The sequence below is a fragment of the Festucalex cinctus genome, chromosome 18, assembly GCF_051991245.1.
Source record: "Festucalex cinctus isolate MCC-2025b chromosome 18, RoL_Fcin_1.0, whole genome shotgun sequence".
NCBI classification, from domain to species: Eukaryota; Metazoa; Chordata; class Actinopteri; order Syngnathiformes; family Syngnathidae; genus Festucalex; species Festucalex cinctus.
In genome coordinates this window covers 6,609,411-6,637,253 of record NC_135428.1, presented here as the reverse complement: position 1 = coordinate 6,637,253, position 27,843 = coordinate 6,609,411, and the positions used below count along the sequence as shown (strand labels likewise).

Genomic DNA, 27,843 nt, shown 5'->3' with positions numbered 1-27,843 from the left:
GTCGTAAAAATAAGCCTTACTATACATGGTCGTTTTTTTGCCGTAAAAAAAAGCCTTACTATACATGGTCGTTTTTTTTGCCGTAAAAAAAAAAGCCTTCCTATACATGGTCGTTTTTTTGTCGAAAAAAAAAAGCCTTACTATACATGGTCGTTTTTTTGTCGAAAAAAAAAGCCTTACTATACATGGTCGTTTTTTTGTCGAAAAAAAAGCCTTACTATACATGGTCGTTTTTTTGTCGGAAAAAAAAGCCTTACTATACATGGTCGTTTTTTTGTCGGAAAAAAAAGCCTTACTATACATGGTCGTTTTTTTGTCGTAAAAAAAGCCTTACTATACATGGTCGTTTTTTTGTCGAAAAAATAAGCCTTACTATACATGGTCGTTTTTTTGTCGAAAAAAAAAGCCTTACTATACATGGTCGTTTTTTTGTCGAAAAAAAAAAGCCTTACTATACATGGTCGTTTTTTGTCGGAAAAAAAAGCCTTACTATACATGGTCGTTTTTTTGTCGTAAAAAAAAGCCTTACTATACGTGGTCGTTTTTTTGTCGTAAAAAAAAGCCTTACTATACATGGTCGTTTTTTTGTCGAAAAAATAAGCCTTACTATACATGGTCGTTTTTTTGCCGTAAAAAAAAAGCCTTACTATACATGGTCGTTTTTTTGCCGTAAAAAAAAAGCCTTACTATACATAGTCGTTTTTTTGTCGAAAAAAAAGCCTTCCTATACATGGTCGTTTTTTTGTCGGAAAAAAAAGCCTTACTATACATGGTCGTTTTTTTGTCGGAAAAAAAAGCCTTACTATACATGGTCGTTTTTTTGTCGGAAAAAAAAGCCTTACTATACATGGTCGTTTTTTTGTCGGAAAAAAAAGCCTTACTATACATGGTCGTTTTTTTGTCGTAAAAAAAGCCTTACTATACATGGTCGTTTTTTTGTCGTAAAAAAAAGCCTTACTATACATGGTCGTTTTTTTGTCGAAAAAAAAAGCCTTACTATACATGGTCGTTTTTTTGTCGAAAAAAAAAGCCTTACTATACATGGTCGGTTTTTTTGTCGGAAAAAAAAGCCTTACTATACATGGTCGTTTTTTTGTCGGAAAAAAAAGCCTTACTATACATGGTCGTTTTTTTGTCGGAAAAAAAAGCCTTACTATACATGGTCGTTTTTTTGTCGAAAAAAAAAGCCTTACTATACATGGTCGTTTTTTTGTCGGAAAAAAAAGCCTTACTATACATGGTCGTTTTTTTGTCGTAAAAATAAGCCTTACTATACATGGTCGTTTTTTTGCCGTAAAAAAAAGCCTTACTATACATGGTCGTTTTTTTTGCCGTAAAAAAAAAAAAGCCTTACTATACATGGTCGTTTTTTTGTCGAAAAAAAAAGCCTTACTATACATGGTCGTTTTTTTGTCGAAAAAAAAAGCCTTACTATACATGGTCGTTTTTTTGTCGAAAAAAAAGCCTTACTATACATGGTCGTTTTTTTGTCGGAAAAAAAAGCCTTACTATACATGGTCGTTTTTTTGTCGGAAAATAAAGCCTTACGAGACATGGTCGTTTTTTTGTCGTAAAAAAAAGCCTTACTATACATGGTCGTTTTTTTGTCGGAAAAAAAAGCCTTACTATACATGGTCGTTTTTTTGTCAGAAAAAAAAGCCTTACTATACATGGTCGTTTTTTTGTCGGAAAAAAAGCCTTACTATACATGGTCGTTTTTTTGCCGTAAAAAAAAAGCCTTACTATACATGGTCGTTTTTTTGCCGTAAAAAAAAGCCTTACTATATACATGGTCGTTTTTTTGTCGAAAAAAAAAGCCTTACTATACATGGTCGTTTTTTTGTCGAAAAAAAAAGCCTTACTATACATGGTCGTTTTTTTGTCGAAAAAAAAAGCCTTACTATACATGGTCGTTTTTTTGTCGGAAAAAAAAGCCTTACTATACATGGTGGTTTTTTTGTCGTAAAAAAAAGCCTTACTATACATGGTCGTTTTTTTGTCGTAAAAAAAAGCCTTACTATACATGGTCGTTTTTTTGTCGAAAAAATAAGCCTTACTATACATGGTCGTTTTTTTGCCGTAAAAAAAAAGCCTTACTATACATGGTCGTTTTTTTGCCGTAAAAAAAAGCCTTACTATACATGGTCGTTTTTTTGTTGAAAAAAAAAGCCTTACGAAACATGGTCGTTTTTTTGTCGGAAAAAAAGCCTTACTATACATGGTCGTTTTTTTGCCGTAAAAAAAAGCCTTACTATACATGGTCGTTTTTTTTGCCGTAAAAAAAAAAAAGCCTTACTATACATGGTCGTTTTTTTGTCGAAAAAAAAAGCCTTACTATACATGGTCGTTTTTTTGTCGAAAAAAAAAGCCTTACTATACATGGTCGTTTTTTTGTCGAAAAAAAAGCCTTACTATACATGGTCGTTTTTTTGTCGGAAAAAAAAGCCTTACTATACATGGTCGTTTTTTTGTCGGAAAAAAAAGCCTTACGAGACATGGTCGTTTTTTTGTCGTAAAAAAAAGCCTTACTATACATGGTCGTTTTTTTGTCGGAAAAAAAAGCCTTACTATACATGGTCGTTTTTTTGTCAGAAAAAAAAGCCTTACTATACATGGTCGTTTTTTTGTCGGAAAAAAAGCCTTACTATACATGGTCGTTTTTTTGCCGTAAAAAAAAAGCCTTACTATACATGGTCGTTTTTTTGCCGTAAAAAAAAGCCTTACTATATACATGGTCGTTTTTTTGTCGAAAAAAAAAGCCTTACTATACATGGTCGTTTTTTTGTCGAAAAAAAAAGCCTTACTATACATGGTCGTTTTTTTGTCGAAAAAAAAAGCCTTACTATACATGGTCGTTTTTTTGTCGGAAAAAAAAGCCTTACTATACATGGTCGTTTTTTTGTCGTAAAAAAAAGCCTTACTATACATGGTCGTTTTTTTGTCGAAAAAATAAGCCTTACTATACATGGTCGTTTTTTTGCCGTAAAAAAAAAGCCTTACTATACATGGTCGTTTTTTTGCCGTAAAAAAAAGCCTTACTATACATGGTCGTTTTTTTGTTGAAAAAAAAAGCCTTACGAAACATGGTCGTTTTTTTGTCGGAAAAAAAAAGCCTTACTATACATGGTCGTTTTTTTGTCGGAAAAAAAAGCCTTACTATACATGGTCGTTTTTTTGTCGTAAAAATAAGCCTTACTATACATGGTCGTTTTTTTGCCGTAAAAAAAAGCCTTACTATACATGGTCGTTTTTTTTGCCGTAAAAAAAAAAAAGCCTTACTATACATGGTCGTTTTTTTGTCGAAAAAAAAAGCCTTACTATACATGGTCGTTTTTTTGTCGAAAAAAAAAGCCTTACTATACATGGTCGTTTTTTTGTCGAAAAAAAAGCCTTACTATACATGGTCGTTTTTTTGTCGGAAAAAAAAGCCTTACTATACATGGTCGTTTTTTTGTCGGAAAAAAAAGCCTTACGAGACATGGTCGTTTTTTTGTCGTAAAAAAAAGCCTTACTATACATGGTCGTTTTTTTGTCGGAAAAAAAAGCCTTACTATACATGGTCGTTTTTTTGTCAGAAAAAAAAGCCTTACTATACATGGTCGTTTTTTTGTCGGAAAAAAAGCCTTACTATACATGGTCGTTTTTTTGCCGTAAAAAAAAAGCCTTACTATACATGGTCGTTTTTTTGCCGTAAAAAAAAGCCTTACTATATACATGGTCGTTTTTTTGTCGAAAAAAAAAGCCTTACTATACATGGTCGTTTTTTTGTCGAAAAAAAAAGCCTTACTATACATGGTCGTTTTTTTGTCGAAAAAAAAAGCCTTACTATACATGGTCGTTTTTTTGTCGGAAAAAAAAGCCTTACTATACATGGTGGTTTTTTTGTCGTAAAAAAAAGCCTTACTATACATGGTCGTTTTTTTGTCGTAAAAAAAAGCCTTACTATACATGGTCGTTTTTTTGTCGAAAAAATAAGCCTTACTATACATGGTCGTTTTTTTGCCGTAAAAAAAAAGCCTTACTATACATGGTCGTTTTTTTGCCGTAAAAAAAAGCCTTACTATACATGGTCGTTTTTTTGTTGAAAAAAAAAGCCTTACGAAACATGGTCGTTTTTTTGTCGGAAAAAAAGCCTTACTATACATGGTCGTTTTTTTGCCGTAAAAAAAAGCCTTACTATACATGGTCGTTTTTTTTGCCGTAAAAAAAAAAAAGCCTTACTATACATGGTCGTTTTTTTGTCGAAAAAAAAAGCCTTACTATACATGGTCGTTTTTTTGTCGAAAAAAAAGCCTTACTATACATGGTCGTTTTTTTGTCGGAAAAAAAAGCCTTACTATACATGGTCGTTTTTTTGTCGGAAAAAAAAGCCTTACGAGACATGGTCGTTTTTTTGTCGTAAAAAAAAGCCTTACTATACATGGTCGTTTTTTTGTCGGAAAAAAAAGCCTTACTATACATGGTCGTTTTTTTGTCAGAAAAAAAAGCCTTACTATACATGGTCGTTTTTTTGTCGGAAAAAAAGCCTTACTATACATGGTCGTTTTTTTGCCGTAAAAAAAAAGCCTTACTATACATGGTCGTTTTTTTGCCGTAAAAAAAAGCCTTACTATATACATGGTCGTTTTTTTGTCGAAAAAAAAAGCCTTACTATACATGGTCGTTTTTTTGTCGAAAAAAAAAGCCTTACTATACATGGTCGTTTTTTTGTCGAAAAAAAAAGCCTTACTATACATGGTCGTTTTTTTGTCGGAAAAAAAAGCCTTACTATACATGGTCGTTTTTTTGTCGTAAAAAAAAGCCTTACTATACATGGTCGTTTTTTTGTCGAAAAAATAAGCCTTACTATACATGGTCGTTTTTTTGCCGTAAAAAAAAAGCCTTACTATACATGGTCGTTTTTTTGCCGTAAAAAAAAGCCTTACTATACATGGTCGTTTTTTTGTTGAAAAAAAAAGCCTTACGAAACATGGTCGTTTTTTTGTCGGAAAAAAAAAGCCTTACTATACATGGTCGTTTTTTTTGTCGGAAAAAAAAGCCTTACTATACATGGTCGTTTTTTTGCCGTAAAAAAAAGCCTTACTATACATGGTCGTTTTTTTGCCGTAAAAAAAAGCCTTACTATACATGGTCGTTTTTTTGTCGGAAAAAAAAGCCTTACTATACATGGTCGTTTTTTTGTCGGAAAAAAAAGCCTTACTATACATGGTCGTTTTTTTGCCGTAAAAAAAAGCCTTACTATACATGGTCGTTTTTTTGCCGTAAAAAAAAAGCCTTACTATACATGGTTGTTTTTTTGTCAAAAAAAAAAGCCTACTATACATGGTCGTTTTTTTGTCAAAAAAAAAGCCTTACTATACATGGTCGTTTTTTTGTCGTAAAAATAAGCCTTACTATACATGGTCGTTTTTTTGCCGTAAAAAAAAAGCCTTACTATACATGGTCGTTTTTTTGTCGAAAAAAAAGCCTTACTATACATGGTCGTTTTTTTGTCGTAAAAAAAAGCCTTACTATACATGGTTGTTTTTTTGTCGAAAAAAAAAGCCTTACTATACATGGTCGTTTTTTTGTCGAAAAAAAAAGCCTTACTATACATGGTCGTTTTTTTGTCGGAAAAAAAAGCCTTACTATACATGGTCGTTTTTTTGTCGTTAAAAAAAAGCCTTACTATACATGGTCGTTTTTTTGTCGAAAAAAAAAAGCCTTACTATACATGGTCGTTTTTTTGTCGGAAAAAAAAGCCTTACTATACATGGTCGTTTTTTTGTCGGAAAAAAAAGCCTTACTATACATGGTCGTTTTTTTGTCGGAAAAAAAAGCCTTACTATACATGGTCGTTTTTTTGTCGAAAAAAAAAGCCTTACTATACATGGTCGTTTTTTTGTCGTAAAAATAAGCCTTACTATACATGGTCGTTTTTTTGCCGTAAAAAAAAAGCCTTACTATACATGGTCGTTTTTTTGCCGTAAGAAAAAAGCCTTACTATACATGGTCGTTTTTTTGCCGTAAAAAAAAAGCCTTACTATACATGGTCGTTTTTTTGTCAAAATAAAAGCCTTCCTATACATGGTCGTTTTTTTGTCGAAAAAAAAAAGCCTTCCTATACATGGTCGTTTTTTTGTCGTAAAATTAAGCCTTACTATACATGGTCGTTTTTTTGCCGTAAAAAAAAAGCCTTACTATACATGGTCGTTTTTTTGTCGAAAAAAAAAGCCTTACTATATATGGTCGTTTTTTTGTCGGAAAAAAAAGCCTTAGTATACATGGTCGTTTTTTTGTCGGAAAAAAAAGCCTTAATATACATGGTCGTTTTTTTTGTCGGAAAAAAAAGCCTTACTATACATGGTCGTTTTTTTGTCGTAAAAAAAGCCTTACTATACATGGTCGTTTTTTTGTCGTAAAAAAAAGCCTTACCATACATGGTCGTTTTTTTGTCGAAAAAAAAAGCCTTACTATACATGGTCGTTTTTTTGCCGTAAAAAAAAAAGCCTTACTATACATGGTCGTTTTTTTGCTGTAAAAAAAGCCTTACTATACATGGTCGTTTTTTTGTCGAAAAAAAAAGCCTTACTATACACGGTCGTTTTTTTGTCGGAAAAAAAAGCCTTACTATACATGGTCGTTTTTTTGTCGTAAAAAAAAGCCTTACTATACATGGTCGTTTTTTTGTCGTAAAAAAAAGCCTTACTATACATGGTCGTTTTTTTGTCGTAAAAAAAAGCCTTACTATACATGGTCGTTTTTTTGCCGTAAAAAAAAGCCTTACTATACATGGTCGTTTTTTTTGCCATAAAAAAAAGCCTTACTATACATGGTCGTTTTTTTGTCGAAAAAAAAAGCCTTACTATACATGGTCGTTTTTTTGTCGAAAAAAAAAAGCCTTACTATACATGGTCGTTTTTTTGTCGAAAAAAAAAAGCCTTACTATACATGGTCGTTTTTTTGTCGGAAAAAAAAGCCTTACTATACATGGTCGTTTTTTTGTCGGAAAAAAAAGCCTTACTATACATGGTCGTTTTTTTGTCGGAAAAAAAAGCCTTACTATACATGGTCGTTTTTTTGTCGAAAAAAAAAGCCTTACTATACATGGTCGTTTTTTTGTCGTAAAAATAAGCCTTACTATACATGGTCGTTTTTTTGCCGTAAAAAAAAAGCCTTACTATACATGGTCGTTTTTTTGCCGTAAGAAAAAAGCCTTACTATACATGGTCGTTTTTTTGCCGTAAAAAAAAAGCCTTACTATACATGGTCGTTTTTTTGTCAAAATAAAAGCCTTCCTATACATGGTCGTTTTTTTGTCGAAAAAAAAAAGCCTTCCTATACATGGTCGTTTTTTTGTCGTAAAATTAAGCCTTACTATACATGGTCGTTTTTTTGCCGTAAAAAAAAAGCCTTACTATACATGGTCGTTTTTTTGTCGAAAAAAAAAGCCTTACTATATATGGTCGTTTTTTTGTCGGAAAAAAAAGCCTTAGTATACATGGTCGTTTTTTTGTCGGAAAAAAAAGCCTTAATATACATGGTCGTTTTTTTTGTCGGAAAAAAAAGCCTTACTATACATGGTCGTTTTTTTGTCGTAAAAAAAGCCTTACTATACATGGTCGTTTTTTTGTCGTAAAAAAAAGCCTTACCATACATGGTCGTTTTTTTGTCGAAAAAAAAAGCCTTACTATACATGGTCGTTTTTTTGCCGTAAAAAAAAAAGCCTTACTATACATGGTCGTTTTTTTGCTGTAAAAAAAGCCTTACTATACATGGTCGTTTTTTTGTCGAAAAAAAAAGCCTTACTATACACGGTCGTTTTTTTGTCGGAAAAAAAAGCCTTACTATACATGGTCGTTTTTTTGTCGTAAAAAAAAGCCTTACTATACATGGTCGTTTTTTTGTCGTAAAAAAAAGCCTTACTATACATGGTCGTTTTTTTGTCGTAAAAAAAAGCCTTACTATACATGGTCGTTTTTTTGCCGTAAAAAAAAGCCTTACTATACATGGTCGTTTTTTTTGCCATAAAAAAAAGCCTTACTATACATGGTCGTTTTTTTGTCGAAAAAAAAAGCCTTACTATACATGGTCGTTTTTTTGTCGAAAAAAAAAAGCCTTACTATACATGGTCGTTTTTTTGTCGGAAAAAAAAGCCTTACTATACATGGTCGTTTTTTTGTCGGAAAAAAAAGCCTTACTATACATGGTCGTTTTTTTGTCGTAAAAAAAAGCCTTACTATACATGGTCGTTTTTTTGTCGAAAAAATAAGCCTTACTATACATGGTCGTTTTTTTGCCGTAAAAAAAAAGCCTTACTATACATGGTCGTTTTTTTGTCAAAATAAAAGCCTTCCTATACATGGTCGTTTTTTTGTCGAAAAAAAAAAGCCTTCCTATACATGGTCGTTTTTTTGTCGTAAAATTAAGCCTTACTATACATGGTCGTTTTTTTGCCGTAAAAAAAAAGCCTTACTATACATGGTCGTTTTTTTGTCGAAAAAAAAAGCCTTACTATATATGGTCGTTTTTTTGTCGGAAAAAAAAGCCTTAGTATACATGGTCGTTTTTTTGTCGGAAAAAAAAGCCTTAATATACATGGTCGTTTTTTTTGTCGGAAAAAAAAGCCTTACTATACATGGTCGTTTTTTTGTCGGAAAAAAAAGCCTTACTATACATGGTCGTTTTTTTGTCGTAAAAAAAAGCCTTACTATACATGGTCGTTTTTTTGTCGTAAAAAAAAGCCTTACTATACATGGTCGTTTTTTTGTCGTAAAAAAAAGCCTTACTATACATGGTCGTTTTTTTGCCGTAAAAAAAAGCCTTACTATACATGGTCGTTTTTTTTGCCATAAAAAAAAGCCTTACTATACATGGTCGTTTTTTTGTCGAAAAAAAAAGCCTTACTATACATGGTCGTTTTTTTGTCGAAAAAAAAAAGCCTTACTATACATGGTCGTTTTTTTGTCGGAAAAAAAAGCCTTACTATACATGGTCGTTTTTTTGTCGGAAAAAAAAGCCTTACTATACATGGTCGTTTTTTTGTCGTAAAAAAAAGCCTTACTATACATGGTCGTTTTTTTGTCGAAAAAATAAGCCTTACTATACATGGTCGTTTTTTTGTCGTAAAAAAAAAGCCTTACTATACATGGTCGTTTTTTTTGTCGGAAAAAAAAGCCTTACTATACATGGTCGTTTTTTTGCTGTAAAAAAAAAGCCTTACTATACATGGTCGTTTTTTTGTCGTAAAAAAAGCCTTACTATACATGGTCGTTTTTTTGTCATAAAAATAAGCCTTACTATACATGGTCGTTTTTTTGCCGTAAAAAAAAAGCCTTACTATACATGGTCGTTTTTTTGTCGAAAAAAAAAGCCTTACTATATATACATGGTCGTTTTTTTGCCGTAAAAAAAAAGCCTTACTATACATGGTCGTTTTTTTGTCGAAAAAAAAGCCTTACTATACATGGTCGTTTTTTTGTCGAAAAAAAAAGCCTTACTATACATGGTCGTTTTTTTGTCAAAAAAAAAAGCCTTACTATACATGGTCGTTTTTTTGCCGTAAAAAAAAGCCTTACTATACATGGTCGTTTTTTTGCCGTAAAAAAAAGCCTTACTATACATGGTCGTTTTTTTCTGCCGTAAAAAAAAAGCCTTACTATACATGGTCGTTTTTTTGCCGTAAAAAAAAGCCTTACTATACATGGTCGTTTTTTTGTCGAAAAAAAAAAGCCTTACTATACATGGTCGTTTTTTTGTCGGAAAAAAAAGCCTTACTATACATGGTCGTTTTTTTGTCGAAAAAAAAAGCCTTACTATACATGGTCGTTTTTTTGTCGTAAAAATAAGCCTTACTATACATGGTCGTTTTTTTGCCGTAAAAAAAAGCCTTACTATACATGGTCGTTTTTTTGCCGTAAAAAAAAAGCCTTACTATACATGGTCGTTTTTTTGCCGTAAAAAAAAAGCCTTACTATACATGGTCGTTTTTTTGTCGAAAAAAAAAAGCCTTCCTATACATGGTCGTTTTTTTGTCGTAAAATTAAGCCTTACTATACATGGTCGTTTTTTTGCCGTAAAAAAAAGCCTTACTATACATGGTCGTTTTTTTGCCGTAAAAAAAAAGCCTTACTATACATGGTCGTTTTTTTGTCGAAAAAAAAAGCCTTACTATATATGGTCGTTTTTTTATCTGAAAAAAAAAGCCTTACTATACATGGTTGTTTTTTTGTCGGAAAAAAAAAGCCTTAGTATACATGGTCGTTTTTTTGTCGGAAAAAAAAGCCTTACTATACATGGTCGTTTTTTTTGTCGGAAAAAAAAGCCTTACTATACATGGTCGTTTTTTTGTCGTAAAAAAAGCCTTACTATACATGGTCGTTTTTTTGTCGTAAAAAAAAGCCTTACTATACATGGTCGTTTTTTTGTCGAAAAAAAAAGCCTTACTATACATGGTCGTTTTTTTGCCGTAAAAAAAAAAGCCTTACTATACATGGTCGTTTTTTTGCCGTAAAAAAAGCCTTACTATACATGGTCGTTTTTTTGTCGAAAAAAAAAGCCTTACTATACACGGTCGTTTTTTTGTCGAAAAAAAAAGCCTTACTATACATGGTCGTTTTTTTGTCGGAAAAAAAAGCCTTACTATAGTAAGGCGTTTTTTATTTTGTTAAAAAAATGACCATGTATAGTAAGGCGTTTATTTGATTAAAAAAACGACCATGTATAGTAAGGCGTTTTTTATTTTGTTAAAAAAATGACCATGTATAGTAAGGCGTTTTTTTTTCCCCCCTCAAAAAACGACCATGTATAGTAAGGCGTTTTTTATTTTGTTAAAAAAATGACCATGTATAGTAAGGCGTTTTTTATTTTGTTAAAAAAATGACCATGTATAGTAAGGCGTTTTTTTCCCCCCTAAAAAAACGACCATGTATAGTAAGGTGTTTTTTATTTGATTAAAAAAAACGACCATGTATAGTAAGGCATTTTTTATTTTGTTAAAAAAATGACCATGTATAGTAAGGCGTTTTTTATTTTGTTAAAAAAACCACCATGTATAGTAAGGCGTTTTTTTCCCCCCTAAAAAAACGACCATGTATAGTAAGGCGTTTTTTATTTTGTTAAAATAAACAACCATGTATAGTAAGGCGTTTTTTATTTTGTTAAAAAAACGACCATGTATAGTAAGGCGTTTTTTTTCCCACTAAAAAAACGACCATGTATAGTAAGGCGTTTTTTTTCCCCTCTAAAAAACGACCATGTATAGTAAGGCGTTTTTTTCCCCCCTAAAAAAACGACAATGTATAGTAAGGCGTTTTTTATTTTGTTAAAATAACGACCATGTATAGTAAGGCGTTTTTTATTTTGTTAAAAAAACGACCATGTAAAGTAAGGCGTTTTTTATTTGATTAAAAAAACGACCATGTATAGTAAGGCGTTTTTTATTTTGTTAAAAAAATGACCATGTATAGTAAGGCGTTTTTTATCTGATTAAAAAAAACGACCATGTATAGTAAGGCGTTTTTTTTCCCCCTCAAAAAACGACCATGTATAGTAAGGCGTTTTTTATTTTGTTAAAAAAATGACCATGTATGTGTTTTTTTCCCCCTAAAAAAACGACCATGTATAGTAAGACGTTTTTTTCCCCCCTAAAAAAACGACCATGTATAGTAAGGCGTTTTTTATTTGATTAAAAAAAACGACCATGTATAGTAAGTCATTTTTTATTTTGTTAAAAAAACGACCATGTATAGTAAGGCATATTTTTTCCCCCTAAAAAAAACGACCATGTATAGTAAGGCGTTTTTTATTTTGTTAACAAAAAAACGACCATGTATAGGAAGGAGTTTTTATTTTGTTAAAAAAAACGACCATGTATAGTAAGGCGTTTTTTATTTTGTTAAAAAAATGACCATGTATAGTAAGGCGTTTTTTTTCCCCCTAAAAAAACGACCATGTATAGTAAGGCGTTTTTTTCCCCCCCTAAAAAAACGACCATGTATAGTAAGGCGTTTTTTATTTTGTTAAAAAAACGACCATGTATAGTAAGCCGTTTTTTTCCCCCCCTAAAAAAACGACCATGTATAGTAAGGCGTTTTTTATTTTGTTAAAAAAAACGACCATGTATAGTAAGGCGTTTTTTATTTGATTAAAAAAACGACCATGTATAGTAAGGCGTTTTTTATTTTGTTAAAAAAATGACCATGTATAGTAAGGCGTTTTTTTCCCCCCTAAAAAAACGACCATGTATAGTAAGGCGTTTTTTATTTGATTAAAAAAAACGACCATGTATAGTAAGGCGTTTTTTATTTTGTTAAAAAAATGACCATGTATAGTAAGGCGTTTTTTCCCCCCCTAAAAAAACGACCATGTATAGTAAGGCGTTTTTTTTCCCCCTCAAAAAACGACCATGTATAGTAAGGCGTTTTTTATTTTGTTAAAAAAATGACCATGTATAGTAAGGCGTTTTTTCCCCCCCTAAAAAAACGACCATGTATAGTAAGGTGTTTTTTATTTGATTAAAAAAAACGACCATGTATAGTAAGGCATTTTTTATTTTGTTAAAAAAATGACCATGTATAGTAAGGCGTTTTTTATTTTGTTAAAAAAACCACCATGTATAGTAAGGCGTTTTTTTTCCCCCTAAAAAAACGACCATGTATAGTAAGGCGTTTTTTATTTTGTTAAAATAAACAACCATGTATAGTAAGGCGTTTTTTATTTTGTTAAAAAAACGACCATGTATAGTAAGGCGTTTTTTTTCCCACTAAAAAAACGACCATGTATAGTAAGGCGTTTTTTTTCCCCTCTAAAAAACGACCATAGTAAGGCGTTTTTTTTCCCCCTAAAAAAACGACAATGTATAGTAAGCCGTTTTTTATTTTGTTAAAATAACGACCATGTATAGTAAGGCGTTTTTTATTTTGTTAAAAAAACGACCATGTATAGTAAGGCGTTTTTTATTTGATTAAAAAAACGACCATGTATAGTAAGGCGTTTTTTATTTTGTTAAAAAAATGACCATGTATAGTAAGGCGTTTTTTATCTGATTAAAAAAAACGACCATGTATAGTAAGGCGTTTTTTATTTTGTTAAAAAAATGACCATGTATGTGTGTTTTTCCCCCTAAAAAAACGACCATGTATAGTAAGACGTTTTTTTCCCCCCTAAAAAAACGACCATGTATAGTAAGGCGTTTTTTATTTGATTAAAAAAAAACGACCATGTATAGTAAGTCATTTTTTATTTTGTTAAAAAAACGACCATGTATAGTAAGGCATATTTTTTCCCCCTAAAAAAAACGACCATGTATAGTAAGGCGTTTTTTATTTTGTTAAAAAAAAAAACGACCATGTATAGGAAGGAGTTTTTATTTTGTTAAAAAAAACGACCATGTATAGTAAGGCGTTTTTTATTTGATTAAAAAAAACGACCATGTATAGTGAGGCGTTTTTTATTTTGTTAAAAAAACGACCATGTATAGTAAGGCGTTTTTTATTTGATTAAAAAAAACGACCATGTATAGTAAGGCGTTTTTATTTTGTTAAAAAAATGACCATGTATAGTAAGGCGTTTTTTTTCCCCCTAAAAAAACGACCATGTATAGTAAGGCGTTTTTTATTTTGTTAAAAAAAACGACCATGTATAGCAAGGCGTTTTTTATTTGATTAAAAAAACGACCATGTATAGTAAGGCGTTTTTTATTTTGTTAAAAAAATGACCATGTATAGTAAGGCGTTTTTTCCCCCCCTAAAAAAACGACCATGTATAGTAAGGCGTTTTTTATTTGATTAAAAAAAACGACCATGTATAGTAAGGCGTTTTTTATTTTGTTAAAAAAACGACCATGTATAGTAAGGCATTTTTTTTCACCCTAAAAAAACGACCATGTATAGTAAGGCGTTTTTTTCCCCCCTAAAAAAACGACCATGTATAGTAAGGTGTTTTTTTTCCCCCTAAAAAAAACGACCATGTATAGTAAGGTGTTTTTTATTTTGTTAAATAAACGACCATGTATAGTAAGGCGTTTTTTTCCCCCCTAAAAAAACGACCATTTATAGTAAGGCGTTTTTTTCCCCCCTAAAAAAAACGACCATGTATAGTAAGGCGTTTTTTATTTTGTTCAAAAAATGACCATGTATAGTAAGGCGTTTTTTTCCCCCCCTAAAAAAACGACCATGTATAGTAAGGCGCTTTTTATTTTGTTAAAAAAACGACCATGTATAGTAAGGCGTTTTTTTTCCCACTAAAAAAACGACCATGTATAGTAAGGTGTTTTTTATTTTGTTAAAATAACGACCATGTATAGTAAGGCGTTTTTTTCCCCCCTAAAAAAACGACCATGTATAGTAAGGCCTTTTTTCCCCCCCTAAAAAAACCGACCATGTATAGTAAGGCGTTTTTTTTCCCACTAAAAAAACGACCATGTATAGTAAGGCCTTTTTTATTTTGTTAAAATAACGACCATGTATAGTAAGGCGTTTTTTATTTTGTTAAAAAAACGACCATGTATAGTAAGGCGTTTTTTATTTGATTAAAAAAACGACCATGTATAGTAAGGCGTTTTTTATTTTGTTAAAAAAATGACCATGTATAGTAAGGCGTTTTTTATCTGATTAAAAAAAACGACCATGTATAGTAAGGCGTTTTTTATTTTGTTAAAAAAATGACCATGTATGTGTGTTTTTCCCCCTAAAAAAACGACCATGTATAGTAAGACGTTTTTTTCCCCCCTAAAAAAACGACCATGTATAGTAAGGCGTTTTTTATTTGATTAAAAAAAAACGACCATGTATAGTAAGTCATTTTTTATTTTGTTAAAAAAACGACCATGTATAGTAAGGCATATTTTTTCCCCCTAAAAAAAACGACCATGTATAGTAAGGCGTTTTTTATTTTGTTAAAAAAAAAAACGACCATGTATAGGAAGGAGTTTTTATTTTGTTAAAAAAAACGACCATGTATAGTAAGGCGTTTTTTATTTGATTAAAAAAAACGACCATGTATAGTGAGGCGTTTATTTTGTTAAAAAAACGACCATGTATAGTAAGGCGTTTTTTATTTGATTAAAAAAAACGACCATGTATAGTAAGGCGTTTTTATTTTGTTAAAAAAATGACCATGTATAGTAAGGCGTTTTTTTTCCCCCTAAAAAAACGACCATGTATAGTAAGGCGTTTTTTATTTTGTTAAAAAAAACGACCATGTATAGCAAGGCGTTTTTTATTTGATTAAAAAAACGACCATGTATAGTAAGGCGTTTTTTATTTTGTTAAAAAAATGACCATGTATAGTAAGGCGTTTTTTCCCCCCCTAAAAAAACGACCATGTATAGTAAGGCGTTTTTTATTTGATTAAAAAAAACGACCATGTATAGTAAGGCGTTTTTTATTTTGTTAAAAAAACGACCATGTATAGTAAGGCATTTTTTTTCACCCTAAAAAAACGACCATGTATAGTAAGGCGTTTTTTTTCCCCCTAAAAAAACGACCATGTATAGTAAGGTGTTTTTTTTCCCCCTAAAAAAAACGACCATGTATAGTAAGGTGTTTTTTATTTTGTTAAAAAAATGACCATGTATAGTAAGGCGTTTTTTTCCCCCCTAAAAAAACGACCATTTATAGTAAGGCGTTTTTTTCCCCCCTAAAAAAAACGACCATGTATAGTAAGGCGTTTTTTATTTTGTTCAAAAAATGACCATGTATAGTAAGGCGTTTTTTTCCCCCCCTAAAAAAACGACCATGTATAGTAAGGCGCTTTTTATTTTGTTAAAAAAACGACCATGTATAGTAAGGCGTTTTTTTTCCCACTAAAAAAACGACCATGTATAGTAAGGCGTTTTTTTCCCCCCTAAAAAAACGACCATGTATAGTAAGGCGTTTTTTATTTGATTAAAAAAAACGACCATGTATAGTAAGGCGTTTTTATTTTGTTAAAAAAATGACCATGTATAGTAAGGCGTTTTTTTTCCCCCTAAAAAAACGACCATGTATAGTAAGGCGTTTTTTATTTTGTTAAAAAAAACGACCATGTATAGCAAGGCGTTTTTTATTTGATTAAAAAAACGACCATGTATAGTAAGGCGTTTTTTATTTTGTTAAAAAAATGACCATGTATAGTAAGGCGTTTTTTCCCCCCCTAAAAAAACGACCATGTATAGTAAGGCGTTTTTTATTTGATTAAAAAAAACGACCATGTATAGTAAGGCGTTTTTTATTTTGTTAAAAAAACGACCATGTATAGTAAGGCATTTTTTTTCACCCTAAAAAAACGACCATGTATAGTAAGGCGTTTTTTTTCCCCCTAAAAAAACGACCATGTATAGTAAGGTGTTTTTTTTCCCCCTAAAAAAAACGACCATGTATAGTAAGGTGTTTTTTATTTTGTTAAAAAAATGACCATGTATAGTAAGGCGTTTTTTTCCCCCCTAAAAAAACGACCATTTATAGTAAGGCGTTTTTTTCCCCCCTAAAAAAAACGACCATGTATAGTAAGGCGTTTTTTATTTTGTTCAAAAAATGACCATGTATAGTAAGGCGTTTTTTTCCCCCCCTAAAAAAACGACCATGTATAGTAAGGCGCTTTTTATTTTGTTAAAAAAACGACCATGTATAGTAAGGCGTTTTTTTTCCCACTAAAAAAACGACCATGTATAGTAAGGCGTTTTTTTCCCCCCTAAAAAAACGACCATGTATAGTAAGGCGTTTTTTTATTTTGTTAAAAAAATGACCATGTATAGTAAGGCGTTTTCCCCCCCCCTAAAAAAACGACCATGTATAGTAAGGCGCTTTTTATTTTGTTAAAAAACCGACCATGTATAGTAAGGCGTTTTTTTTCCCACTAAAAAAACGACCATGTATAGTAAGGCGTTTTTTTCCCCCTAAAAAAACGACCATGTATAGTAAGGCCTTTTTTATTTGATTAAAAAAACGACCATGTATAGTAAGGCGTTTTTTATTTTGTTAAAAAAATGACCATGTATAGTAAGGCGTTTTTTTTTCCCCCTAAAAAAAACGACCATGTATAGTAAGGCGTTTTTTTTCCCACTAAAAAAACGACCATGTATAGTAAGCCGTTTTCCCCCCCCCCTAAAAAAACGACCATGTATAGTAAGGCGTTTTTTTCCCCCCTAAAAAAACGACCATGTATAGTAAGGCGTTTTTTATTTGATTAAATAAAAACGACCATGTATAGTAAGGCGGTTTTTTCCCCCCTAAAAAAAACGACCATGTATAGTAAGGCGTTTTTTTTCCCACTAAAAAAACGACCATGTAAGCCGTTTTTTCCCCCCCTAAAAAAACGACCATGGCGTTTTTTTCCCCCCTAAAAAAACGACCATGTATAGTAAGCCGTTTTTCCCCCCCCTAAAAAAACGACCATGTATAGTAAGGCGTTTTTTTCCCCCCTAAAAAAACGACCATGTATAGTAAGGCGTTTTTTATTTGATTAAATAAAAACGACCATGTATAGTAAGGCGGTTTTTTTCCCCCTAAAAAAAACGACCATGTATAGTAAGGCGTTTTTTTTCCCACTAAAAAAACGACCATGTAAGCCGTTTTTTCCCCCCCTAAAAAAACGACCATGGCGTTTTTTTCCCCCCTAAAAAAACGACCATGTATAGTAAGGCGTTTTTTATTTTGTTAAAATAACGACCATGGATAGTAAGGAGTTTTTTATTTTGTTAAAAAAACGACCATGTATAGTAAGGCGTTTTTTTTCCCCCTAAAAAAATGTCCATGTATAGTAAGGCGTTTTTTTCCCCCCTAAAAAAACGACCATGTATAGTAAGGCGTTTTTTATTTTGTTAAAAAAACAACCATGTATAGTTAGGCGTTTTTTATTTGATTAAAAAAACCGACCATGTATAGTAAGGCGTTTTTTATTTTGTTAAAAAAACGACCATGTATAGTAAGGCGTTTTTTTCCCCCCCTAAAAAAATGACCATGTATAGTAAGGCGTTTTTTTTCCCCCTAAAAAAACGACCATGTATAGAAAGGCATTTTTTATTTTGTTAAAAAAACGACCATGTATAGTAAGCCGTTTTTTTCCCCCCCTAAAAAAACGACCATGCATAGTAAGGCGTTTTATATTTTGTTAAAATAACGACCATGTATAGTAAGGCGTTTTTTATTTTGTTAAAAAAAACAACCATGTATAGTAAGGCGTTTTTTTTCCCCCTAAAAAAATGACCATGTATAGTAAGGCTTTTTTTCTCCCCCTAAAAAAACGACCATGGCGTTTTTTTTCCCCCTACAAAAACGACCATGTATAGTAAGGCGTTTTTTATTTTGTTAAAAAAACGACCATGTATAGTAAGGCGTTTTTTTTCCCCCTAAAAAAACGACCATGTATAGTAAGGCGTTTTTTATTTTGTTAAAAAAACGACCATGTATTGTAAGGCGTTTTTTTTCCCCCCTAAAAAAATGACCATGTATAGTAAGGCATTTTTTATTTTGTTAAAAAAACGACCATGTATAGTAAGCCGTTTTTTTCCCCCCCTAAAAAAACGACCATGTATAGTAAGGCGTTTTTTATTTTGTTAAAATAACGACCATGTATAGTAAGGCGTTTTTTATTTTGTTAAAAAAAATGACCATGTATAGTAAGGCGTTTTTTATTTTGTTAAAAAAACGACCATGTATAGTTAGGCATTTTTTTTGTTAAAAAAATGACCATGTATAGTATGGCGTTTTTAAAAAACAAAACAAAAAAACCATTTTTTTCAAACTACCATGCATAGTCAGGCGTTTTTTGTTTTGTTTAACGACCATGTATTGTAAGGCGTTTTTTTTTTTTTTTCAAACAGCCATGTATAGTAAGCCTTTTTTTTTTTTTAACGACCATGTAAGGTGTAAAGGCGTTTTTTTTTTTTTTTTTAACGACTATGTAAGGCGTAAGGCTTTTTTTCTTTTTTTTAGAACGACCACGTCTAGTAAGCCTTTTTTTAATTTATTTTTTAACGACCATGTATAGTAAGCCTTTTTTTTAAACGGCCATGTATAGTAAAGCTTTTTTTTTTTTTTTTTTTTTTTTTAAATATCCATCAAATCGTTTCAGCAATAAATTTACAATGTCACTCCAAAAGCTTTGGACACAAATAAATGAGTCACAGTTTCGATCTCCACAGAACAGAAAGTGCACTTCTCATCAATAACTTTCTTGAATCTTTTAAAAATATCAACATTTAAGGCGTAAAACCTATGAAGAAATTTCCAACAAATAATGATTGGGTCACAGCCAGACGGGCAGAGACTTGAATTTGTCATCATGGAGAAACTGCCTGGCCACCAAGATCCTGCACCTGTAGGGGGGATGGGAGCTGGGGGAGACAAACATGTACATCGTCTTCATTGCTGTTCAATTTTTTTTTTGGATTGTTTACATATGAATACAGTGAAGTAGAAGCCGGACTGGTTGGAGTACACTCAAGAATGTTTTCTTAATGGTCAGCTTCCTGTGAATGCCGCTGCGTCATCACTGACAGTCCCAGAAACAACACGCAGGTCCTCTTCTGCACTGGTGGGTTTCATTTGTCAAATTTGCTGCATTCAAGTATTTTTAACAACTCCTCTGTCTTCCATTGTGGTTGTTGGTTGTTCTCCTGCAGGCACCGAGGAGCATTGCAGGCTTCCTGGCGATGCAGCTGTGTGAGCGATTGGCCCAAACTCCACAAAACTTCTCGGATCTCCTTCTGTGCTGGTGGGTTTCGTCACATTTCAAAAGCATTCGCTGCACAAGTTGACTTGACTCACTGTCGTTTTGTCTTAGATCCGGTCCCACTGGCTCACTTCACCTGGTGACAAGGAGACAGCAATCAAGTCATCCAACTTGAAGTTTTTTTTTTTGTTTTTTTGTTTTTTTTTTGTCATTCCAACTTGTACTCTGAAAAAAAAAATAAAGTTGATAAATTAAATCTTTACTGAACTGTTCTTGTAACACTACACCACCTAAAATCTTTTCTTGAAATGTTTCATAAAATGATCTTGTAAAATAAAGGGGTGTGGCCAAGTTGCATGGTCGGTGGTATTATGAAAGTTACTCAATAGGAAGCAATCTGATTGGAGGGTTCTGTAGTAAGTGCCAGAATCTCATTGGTTGGCTCCATAAGTGGGTGGGGCTTGTGCAAATATTCTGCCTAGTGATTTGCATAAGTAGTTGTGGCTATGCAAATTAGGCAATATGCCCTTCTCGTGCAGAAAAAGTGGGTGTGGGTGTGCAAAATAATTTGCATACAGCCAGCCAATAAGGTTGATTCTGAGAGTGGTCAGTTATGCAAAGTAATTAGGACTGTTTCCTGAAGTGCATGTTTGCATGTTGAAGCTTAATAGTAGCAAGAAATAATTTTTCGGGCCTTGAATGGATTGCAAGTGTATTGCTCAGGTTGTTCTTGAAGATGTTTTGGCCTCTGGCCCGAGCAGGCTTCCTCAATTCATGTTCAAAATCTGGCCATCTGGCCTTGAGAATGAACCGAGAAAGCCAGCTCGGACGTGAGGCCAAACGTCTTCAAGGACAACCTGAACAATCCAATTGCAATCCATTCAAGGCCCCGTTCTGGTGCAACCAACCAGAACGCATGACACTGACAAAGAGTCACAATTTGAAAACTCACTTAGAAATAAAACATGGAGACACTCATTCCAGTTGAACAATATATTTGACTTCAGACAAGCAGTTTTTTTGGACACAATTTCAGCAATAATGTTGGACTGAAGTTACAAAAACTGGTTGACAGGCTATGTACAAAAGAAAATGTGTCAAGTCACATGAGCACAAGCAACCCATCTCTCCATGAGCCAAAACCCGACGAACACACGAACTAAGAACATCATTCAATGCTTCTGACGTGCGGAAGATTGTTTGAAAAAAATGAGGAAACAGCTTCGTGACATCACATACCTCAAGCACACATTTGCCTCGCACACACCTGTCCAAAAGCAGCTTGCTGTCAATGAAGCACAGACCCATCCACATGAAGGCTTGAGTCTGTTGGCTGCGTGTTCATCCAACACCTCCATCCTGTCAGGCAAAAACAAAAAGGAGTCAGTCATGCTCATTTACATCAAATTACAACCACACTTTGGGGTCGCACCTAAGCCAATACTACCTAGTGCACCCCCCCCCCCCCAAAAAAAAGACAACAGTGAGTAATGGTGCTAAATTGTCATTAAAAAACCTTGGTTAAAAATTGTTAATGTGGAATCTTCAGTAAAAGCAGAACCATTTTTAGCATTTTTTTTCCTCTCTATTTCTGTGTGCATTTGAAGTAGCACACAACCCTTAATACCATGTTGAAGTTCACGGACCACATGGAACAACATGCAGAGGCTCTACTGTCCACTCATGACATTTGTGGACATGATCTCACTCTCATCAGACTACAGTAGGGGTGTGCTCAAAAAATCGATACGGCAATATATCGTTGTGGGCCTCATTACAATACACGTATCGATACGCAGGTGTCAGAATCGATATTGCTCATTAACATTAAATAGGCAGTTAACGGTTTGCCTTTGCAGCTTGCATTGTACCTAAAAAATAAAAACCAGCAGCGTCTTTGAAGTTAATTGCCTTCAATTAATGCCAAAATAGCTCAACAGTGATTGGACACTGTGTCTTGCCAAGACAAATGAAAGCAGAGGAAGAATATCAACATTTATTTACTTAAACTTAACATGGCACGCGTCTTCATGTACCAAATTTTGTATATTTTGTTTAAAAACGAAATAGAATTTGTTACATGGGAAAAAAAATGCTGTTTTTATTTCCCCAAATATTTCAAATAAGCACATTTTAGAGCTGTAATTTGAATAGTTTGATATTTTTGCTCAAATTGGCCCATGCCTATTCAAAAAGTTTCCCGGTGTGTCTGTGAAAGCTGCTCTTTGCTCTGCAGTGCGGGCACATTTAGACCAGGCATGCCGCTTGGTGGTAAACCAGAAGAGCTGCTAACAAAAATATTTTTGTTAGTCAGCATAACAAACATATCCTTTAGGTATACATATGACTGTTATTATAAAATGCAAGAAAATGAATGTAATATCTCGGGATACGTATCGCCTTGAAGATCAAGTATTGGGATACATATGTATCGCGATACGTATCGTATCGTGAGGTAGGCGGCAATACCCAGCCCTAATAGACAAGTCATTAGGTGTAGGTTGATACCCCTCAAGTGTACCTAATCCAGTGTCCAAATATTAGATACACTCTCAGTCTTATTTGTTGACTATGTGGACATACTGTAAATGTCTATCTACAATCATAACCTGTATACATTATTCAAGACAACAACGAGGGTGTACCTAAGAATTTGCAACCAAAGCGCAACCAAAAACCAGCTGGCGACGACTGTACAACACTGCCATATGTGGAACCAGACAACAAGTACATCTTCAATGCTCCTGGATATGTGCTTTTATTTAGGATTTCTTTCTTTTTTTGGGGGGTACAAATATTAAGTAGGAAACATAATATATAATATAGGTGTGTTAAAAAAAATCGATTCGGCAATATATCGCGATACTACAGCACGCAATTCTCGAATCGATTCAATAGGCAGCCGCATCGATTTTTTTTAATATCTACTTTTGATGGAAAAATATTCAACAAAATGTCTAACTTGCACACCTTAAGCATAGAAGAATATTATATTAATGGAACATTTAGCCTTAATATTTTATTTCAATGCTGTTCAAACATGAAAAATGTTGCTAAACCCGTTTGTTACATACAGTGGCTCAAAGTTATAAGATAATAATACATTTTCATACAAATCTTACAGTGTACATGTACTGTATAAGTTAACTGAATGGTATTTTATAAATTTGAGTAAAAATATCGCGACAATCGACTTGTAAATTTGTATCGGGGTTAATCGGTATCGAATCGAATTGTGACCTATGAATCGTGATACGGATCGAATCGTCAGGTACGAGGCAATTCACACCCCTAATATAATATATAATAAAAGCACATGCACGGTAGCTGACTGGTTAACTGTTACGTGGAGTTTTGTGGAATATTTATAAATGAAGAAAGCTATCTACTTTTATACTCAAGTAAATTGTGTTTACACACTTCCTGGTTTGAACTCGGAAAAGTCCGACTTCCGACCATCCTCGAATGCAACCTTCACCGACGGACGACAATGTGACATCATTCTACAATGGCGACCCCATTGACAAACAATGACCGTGATTGGGACAATACACTCGAGTATAAAACTAGATAGCTTTCTTCATTCATAAATATTCGACGTAACACAATGTATGTGACAGAGTGCAGTTACCGGCCTGCATGAAATTAGATGGCGAACTGAACTGTATGAAATGCTTATCAAATAACATAAAAACAATAAATGAAGCAAAATTGTGAGAAGGCAAGTTTGCTGGAAGTCCAAATTAGTTTTGAGGACCAAAAAGCAAATAAAAATAAAATATCACAACCATTTTGGTTGTTTACTTTCGCCTCGAACACTTTCAGGTCGGAACTGGGAAAAGTATGGGGAGAGATTCGTCACAAAAATATTCACACAAATAAATTCGTGATTTTCACATGTGTTTTTGAGATCCATAAACACATCCGTGATGTTCACGTGTTTTTCAGATCCACAAATATTTTCGCGATTTTCACGTGTTTTTCAGATCCACAAACATATGTGTGATTTTCACATGTGATAGTAGTCAACATCATTCAGGATATAATATATACATAATGTATTTAAAGGCAAGTTGAAAAATATCTGAAATCCTGTTGTTTAAGTTTAACACATTTAATAAATATCCTCTTTCTACTAAATATGTACTCTCAAATGTTCTCCAATTTAAACGGCTCGTTCGCGTTCAATGGGACAGCAACACTGCCTCCCCGTGGACAGATGAGGAACGGGCCTTAGACGTGTGAATAAATCACTAATTTATTTGTGTGAATGAATGAATGAATGAATGAATAAATAAATAAATAAATAAATTAAAAAAAAAAAAAAATGTGTGTGAATATTTTTGAGACAAATCTCTCCCCATAGAAAATGTTATGAGTGAGTGTTCCTGATGCCTTATGGGATTAGTTGATGCTGCATTTGAGGATACTCGGAATTTATCCGAGTCGCTTTTCAACTAATCCCACAAGGCATCAGGAACACCGACTCATAACATTTTCAAATGCTCAAACTGGATTTTCTTGAATCCTGCTGTCTGTTGTTATTGTTTATTATTACCTCACAGTTTCTCGTTTTTGACAAGTAGACTAATAAACACATTTCAGTTTGGACAATAGTATCGCATCTCGTTATATAAACGCGCTTAAATGTTTTGATCTAATCGAGTCAACTGAGGACACGGTAACTAGGAGACGATGGTTCTTTTAAAACAAATATATACTTTTAGAGGACCATGCAGTGAAAACGTGGAAAAGTTGAGCATGCGTTACCTTTTCACAACACATCGCCACTTTTCTTCAGCTAACGTGCAAGTAGACGGGCAGCAGCCGACGTGGAGAAAATATTCAAGCTAACGTGCAGGTAGACGGGCAGCAGCCGACGTGGAGAAAATATTCACTTTATGGTGGACGCCTCTGTGCATGTAAAAAGTTAACTTCCCCCAAAACGCCAAGAAAAACAGTTCATCATTTCCTTTTCCGGTCGGTGTTTAACTTCCGGGTCGAAGCTAAATCGATCGCTAACTAGCTATAATAATAATAAATGCCGCAGCGAATAAGTAACCGGACGACAAATTTGTCATTAATGTGTGTCGAACGGTACATCCAGAATTTAAAGTTTAAATATTTTAAATTAAATTACTCGTTCGCCCAAACTATGGGTCACCAACGTGTTTTTTTGTTTTTTGTTTTTTCAATCCGGGTATTTTCCCTAAGCAATTAGCCAGAACATGGCATGCCATACAGAAGCAAAATATATTTCATTTACAAGACATCATACCTAACAAAATCCAAATTCCATTGTAGTCATAAAACACATTAAATCACAGTTTTTCAGGGAGGTGAATTTTAGTGTTGACATTTTTACATGGGATTTGCAAAAATAAATAAATAAACAATAAAAGGATTCCATCCATCCATTTTCTTGACCGCTTATTCCTCACAAGGGTCAAGGGGTCTGCTGGAGCCTATCTCAGCTGGCTTTGGGCTGTATAGGCGGGGGACACCCTGGACCGATTGCCAGCCAATCGCAGGAAGGAAATGCAGTTTGTGTCAAATCTGTTGGCCCTCTGGGGGCCCCCGCTGTCTAAGGGGTCCCAAATAATTGCCTGCCTTGCCCATCAGGCAAACTACGCCTCTGAAGACAGGAACTAGGATGAAATGTGCTCGAACTGATTTGCATCTTGTCTCATTTACTCTCATAAGCATTTTACTTCCTTCTTGCTCACTTTGTAACCGAATGAGCAATGTGTACGCAATAAAGACGACCACATGTTGATGAGTGATGTTAGTCGAAATTGATTTTTATTTTTTTTTTGTGGCATGACATTGTGCTCGTGCACATTGTTCGCTGCCTGGTGGAATTCTGCTTTGTGATGGTGGGTTTAATGTGGGAGAGAAGTGAGTGAGAGAGAAGGGGGGAGTGTGTGTGTGTGTGTCATTCTGTGTGATATGGGCCATTAACTGCTTTTCCATAGCTAAAGAACAATAATGAGTACCCCCCCCCCCATCCTTGCCGAATATCTTTGCCTCCATTCAGTGCGCTGATTGTGTTTATGAAATTGTGCATACATCTGTGAATATGGAGCAAGGGAGGGCACAGCCATTGGACAAACATGAGCAAATTGTTTTGTGTTGTGGTGCAAGGATTGATAAGGCCACGTGCTGTATGAAACACACAAAAAATACCCATAAACACGAGATATCAGCAGCATTAAATGGAAGAAACAATCGCACTTAAAGTGTATGACGTCAATGTTCATTATTGTGTTGCGGTGCGCTTTAATTACACCTTCCCGAGTGATGCCACAGTTGACCTTGAGCATGTCCTTGCCAGAGAAATGAGGCTGGTTCTCCACTGTGTATTTTACACCAGCAGATATTGTGACAAATGACTTGATATCTCACATAAATGACCTTTTATTCGATATGAAGCGACGCAGGCTTTAACCAATGGTCACGTTTCACTTCTGCGTATGAGCAATCAAAGGTCACCTGACTATTTTTTTTTTTCCTGAGCTGATGTTGAACAAGCTGTTATATGAAAAATAGTAACACATTATTGTCGTATTCTCAAGTCGAAAGTGAAAGAAAAAGCAATACAGTGATGACGCAATATATGAATGAACAATTCCGAACATCCGGTAATTTCTGCCATTTCCATAATGCAACGGTTAATTTCTACGTCACATTTTATTGCTTTTGCCTGTGACCAGCATACAAAGCCGTATGGAAGCATATTGCATTCACTTGAAAAAAAAAATCTGCTTTTCTGACAATTTTTTTGTGAGCTTTGTTTTTTTGTTTTTGTTTTGAGTATTTGTTTATTTTTATTTTTTTTCTGTCATAAAAAAAAATCAGAAAAACAGAAAAAAAAATTACTCCGAAAAACAGGGGAAAAATTACTCCAAAAAACAGGGAGAAAACCTTTTAAAACAAAACTAAACAAAACAAACAAACAAAAAAAAAAAACAGAAAAAAAAATGTTCCAAAAAACAGAAAAAAAAAACCCCCAGAGCACACCGACTTCTGTTTTTCGGAGTAATTTTTTTTTTTTGACCTCTGAACTCCAAGTGACTCGTTTCAGACCACTGACCTGTATATATGACTGGATAGCCAATAGCCTATATACGCTAGTGCAAGCCGTTGAAGTCACAGGGCGGCCATCTTGTAACTCCCACCTCAGACTACAGATGAGACATGCAGCTTGTAGGCAGTTAGTATAAAGCCGGAGGCAGGGTGGGTGTTTTGTTCCGTTTTTTTTTTTTTTCCTTGTTAAGAAAAAATAGTGACCATCCCGGCACAAACCCCCCCACCCTGCCTCCGGCCTTATACTAACTGCCTACGAGCTGCATATGTCTCATCTGTGCGTATACCGTATAGTTTATACAGTAGTCTGCTCACGACGTGGGAGTAACAAGATGGCCGCCGTGTGACTTCAACAGCTTGCACTGGCGTGTATGGGCTTTCGGCTATCCAGTCATATATACAGGTCAGTGGTCTGCAACAAGTCATTTGGAGTTCAGAGGTCCCAAAAAAATTACTCTGAAAAACAGAAGTTGGTGCTCTGTTTTTTGGAATATTTTTTTTTCTTCTGTTTTTTGGAAACATTTTTTAATAATGTTTTTCCCCTGTTTTTCGGAGTATTTTTTTATGACAGAAAAAAATATTCAGTCAAACAGAAAAAGTAAAAAAAAAAAAAAAAAAAAAAACACAGAAAAAAAAATACTCAAAAAAACAAAGTTCCCCCCAAAAAATGAGTCAGAAAAACAGGATTTTTTTTTTTTTTCCAAGTGAATGCAATACGCTTCAGTACATAGCAAACATCGTTTTATAACATTTTAAAATAAAAAATAATCATCACAAATCGCAACGATCCTAAGTCCAATGCTTTTCAATGAGCAGAGAGTGACATTTCTCTTTGGAAAAATGCTGCATTCGTGGAAAGTGGGAAAGCGGAATGTTCCCAATCGGATAGCCTCAGTTTTGACAAGATATACAAGATATTGTGACACAATGTGTTTTGGAATGACGGCATTAATCAGAACAACAAATAATTTATCGGAATCAGCCATCTTTGCCTCAAATGCTTTGAGGGCGGAACTGACAATCCCAATGTGATAAATCCGACTTCAAACCCTCCTCGAATGCAACACAAGACCGCCATTTTGACTTGTGACGTAATTTCAGAATTGCACTAAATGAATGGTATTA

At 33.7% G+C, this 27,843-nt stretch overlaps 1 long non-coding RNA gene across 1 annotated transcript; it reads right to left on the bottom strand.

Annotated features, from left to right (window-relative positions):
- Positions 1-19,087: 19,087 nt before the first annotated feature.
- On the bottom strand, positions 19,088-24,610 carry LOC144006392 (uncharacterized). The gene is made up of 3 exons (XR_013279793.1): positions 24,403-24,610; positions 20,872-20,991; positions 19,088-19,768 (listed from the first exon to the last, which is right to left on the bottom strand). It is a non-coding gene; the product is annotated as an uncharacterized LOC144006392 (long non-coding RNA).
- Positions 24,611-27,843: the final 3,233 nt, after the last annotated feature.